The sequence below is a fragment of the Apaloderma vittatum genome, unplaced genomic scaffold, assembly GCF_000703405.1.
Source record: "Apaloderma vittatum isolate BGI_N311 unplaced genomic scaffold, ASM70340v1 scaffold1666, whole genome shotgun sequence".
Taxonomy (NCBI): Eukaryota; Metazoa; Chordata; class Aves; order Trogoniformes; family Trogonidae; genus Apaloderma; species Apaloderma vittatum.
The window spans coordinates 16398-19988 of NW_009723185.1; the positions used below are offsets into that span (position 1 = coordinate 16398).

General features: G+C 37.5%; 1 non-coding gene across 1 annotated transcript; it reads left to right on the forward strand.

Annotated features, from left to right (window-relative positions):
• The first annotated feature begins 200 nt into the window (after nucleotides 1–200).
• Nucleotides 201–275, forward strand: TRNAM-CAU. The gene has a single exon. It is a non-coding gene; the product is annotated as a tRNA-Met (tRNA).
• Nucleotides 276–3591: the final 3316 nt, after the last annotated feature.

Below are 3591 nucleotides of genomic sequence, written 5' to 3' on the forward strand. Positions count from 1 at the left end.
CTACCCTCTCTTCATGCACCATCAGCCAGAATTGAGGAATTTCTGAAGAAATACTTGAGACTGGCCTCTGGATTTTATGTCAGTCAGTAACTGGCAGATAATGTGACGCTATTAAGAAAGACTTGAGATCCTGAACTTTGTCACAAAATAGTGCCACCAGTATAATTCAGACAAAAAAGCTTTCTGTGCTGTAACCCAGGGGGCTGGTTAGCTCAGTTGGTTAGAGCGTGGTGCTCATAACACCAAGGTCGCAGGTTCGATCCCTGTTTGGTCCCCACGTGTTGCCTGATCTAGTTGAGAGGCGTCCCTGCCCATGACAGGGAGGTTGGATTAAATGATCTCTAAGGTCCCTTCCAGCTTAGGCCATTCTATGATTCTTAATGAGTACTTGGCCTTCCTGGGATATGATTATTAGCATTGTCATATAGGCAGAAAACACTGGTAACTTTAAATGAGAGTATCTTGTTCTTTCATGTAACCCCCAGCTAATCCTCTCAAGTAATGATTATATGTTACCACTTTTCTAGGCTGTTTTTGACTTGATACTTTTAAGTTAAATGTGATCTTTTCCCAGTGTTCCTCAAGTCTTTTGTTCTCCCATGTTTTCATTCAGTTCTATAGCCATTTTTTTCCCTCAGAAAAATGAATCTGTAATTGATTTATAAACTCAGTTAACTATTGCATGAATGACACAGTTGGCTTCGTGTTTCCTAGTTGCTTTGCTTATTGTTTTGGATATATTCTTGGTATTTTTTTCTCTAATTTGTGTTGCTTCATAAATTACTCTTTTTTTCTTGTTCCCATGTTTTGATCAATCTGTGATATAATTTGCCACTAAATGAAAAGGAAGTATACTGTAGTTGAAGAATATGAATAGCAGAACAATATACTATTAATTTAGTACAGAGTTTCCCACACTGTAGTTAGTAGAAAATTGGTAAGTTACTAAATTCACAAGGCAGATAATCAACTGTGATATGCATTAGAGCAATGAACCCAGAAACACTAACACTGTATTTAACAGTGGGATTCTCATTAGAACTGAAGCTAATAATTTGCCTAGCTCAGTATTAACTAACCTCAGCAATAATCTACCAGACCAGAACACCCCTGAGAGGAGTGGCGATTGTAGTACTTCACATTCATAGTGGTTATCACCTTTTAAAACTAATAAGAAAACAAACAAAACCAAAACAAAATTAGAAAAGTTTAGTAATAGTAATAATACACAATAGTGGAAAGGAAATGTTAAATTTTGCCAATGTGAAGATCAAATTTATTAGTCTCAATGCCTGATATTAGAAGTTATGGATTAGATTAATAAAACTTGAGGGAAGTTGGTTGTTGACAGTCTTGTGTTAGGTACAAGTGTAAAAGGTTTAAACACAATTTGAGAGTTGAAAGATTTTTTTCCCAATTCTACTTTGATTCCTGGAAGTGCAATAGTGGAATTGGTGTTTGACTTGCTTAAGAGCTCACAGCCTTTTTGTACAGGACAGTGAAAGCACTGTGGTTGCTTACCTTGCATTTAAAATACTACGTGCAAAAGGGAATATGTCACAGATATGTTTATAGCCAAGAATTTTTACAACTAGCTTAATTGCAATTGTAATCGAAGTTACATAGAAAACTCAAATATCAGTCTGTTTTTATTTATAATGCTTGTAGTCCAAAATAACACAGAAAAGTCTTATTGATACCACCTTCAGAATGGTTACACAATCATTCTGCTATTTCTTGGTGTTAGATCCACTCTTCCCATGTCCCTCTGTGCCCTGACATTGAGAGTTTCAGGCTTGCTGGAGCAGAGCAGCAGTGAGGTGCTGCAGCACAGCATCGGCACCTGGGAAACACTTAATGCTGGTGGTGAGAGCCACTTACTCCTTGTATGAGAGTCTGCAAGGGGTTATTTTTATAGTGGAGGGGTGATATTTGAATATCCTGAAAGGTTTCTGAATGATCCCTTTTGAAAATGTCTGGGACTAAGCATCCACGGGAAAGGAAAAGCATTAAAATAGTCTGGAAGGACTGTGAGATGATAGTGCCTGTGGCACTCACAAGCTGTGTGTACATTCCCTAGCCTTTAAATTCTTATGTTGTTTTTAAGCACTTGTTTCTGTCCTACTTGTTGACAGAGAGTATGTTTGTGGATGCTGATTATTTGGGGTCAGCCTTACAAAAACAAGCTTTCATGTTTAGGACTGATTCTTGCTCTACAAGCTTCATAGTATTTTTTCCTAGTAGTAGAAGAGTGATAACAAATTCTCAAATTATTGCATAACCTCTTAATTGGTAGTAATAGTTGGAAAAGAGTTTTGGTAATTATGAAATTTCTAGGACTTAACTTGAACTAGCTCTTTCTGAGTCTCTCATGGAGTCTTAGATAGTCTAAACACTTGAGTAATAAGAACTCTGAAAAGGTGATTCAAAGAAGGAAACAACTTTCTCTCCCCTCCCCACCAGGTTTATTCTTCAGATTAAAAACAATTTTTTAGTCCTGTTAGTGATAGTCTGCTGCAAATTTAAAAGTAAGACACAGATTATTTTACACTTTTATTCTTAATAGTAGATTCTTTGAGTCTTGGATATTGCAGAAGTCATCACACCTGATGATTTTAATTGTAAGGTTTGCCATAAATTGTAAATTCAGCTGTTTTTCTAAAACCCTGCTTTCTGAAAGAAAGGAATGGGTGAATTAAGACTCATTAAATTAAGGTTTCATTAAAAAAGAGCCTTCTGATGTCTGTAGTTGAGGAGAAAAGCTTGAAAATATGTTTTGTAAGTCATCTTTAAATGTTTATTTTGATAGTGATGAAAATCAGGTGAATTTACCTTGCAACTTCTGCAGTTGTAGCAGTATCCATGGAGCTGGATTGCTTCATACTGTTGTAGAAAACAAATGAAAAGTTCACTTTTCTATGGCCGTGACTTTTATCAAATGTTAATTGCTATTCTGTATACTTACTTTTGACAAGGTCAGAATCTTGGAGTATATTTGCCTGCACCTTTTCTTTAAAATGAGTGCACTGAAATACTGAAAGGCTTCCAGCTGAAGTTTAACAGAACACCAACCAGAGCAAGGTGAGGCTTTTCAAAGAAATTAAAATTGAACCTGCGACAGCTGGAAATGAAAGGAAGTGGAATTAGTGTCTCCCTGCTCATTCTGTGCTTGTAGAGTTGGGCTTTTTCCCTGTGGCCTTTCTCTCCAAGTGATTTCCAGTTCTTCACACACCCATTACTAGATCCTTAGATGAATCACTTTGTCTGCCACCTCTGGCAATGTGGCAGTGCATCTGCTCCCTACATTTTTTTTCCAGGAGTCTCCCAGCATTTAGCCTTTCTGCAAGTTCCTTCTGTGCTGTGTTGCTGGTTTTGCCTGTCTTATCTTAGACTGCAGAAAGCGTTCTCTGGCTGAGCATTCTCCCTTGCTCTCAAGGCCGTCTCTCCACGTCCCTCCTAACACAACCTCAGCAATTCTTAATGTACGTGTATCTTTCCAAAGACGAGTATGTGCTGGATTATGAACAACCAGGTAAAAAAGGGCTATCCTTCACAGCATATAAAATGGACATCAGACAAGTCCAAAGAGGT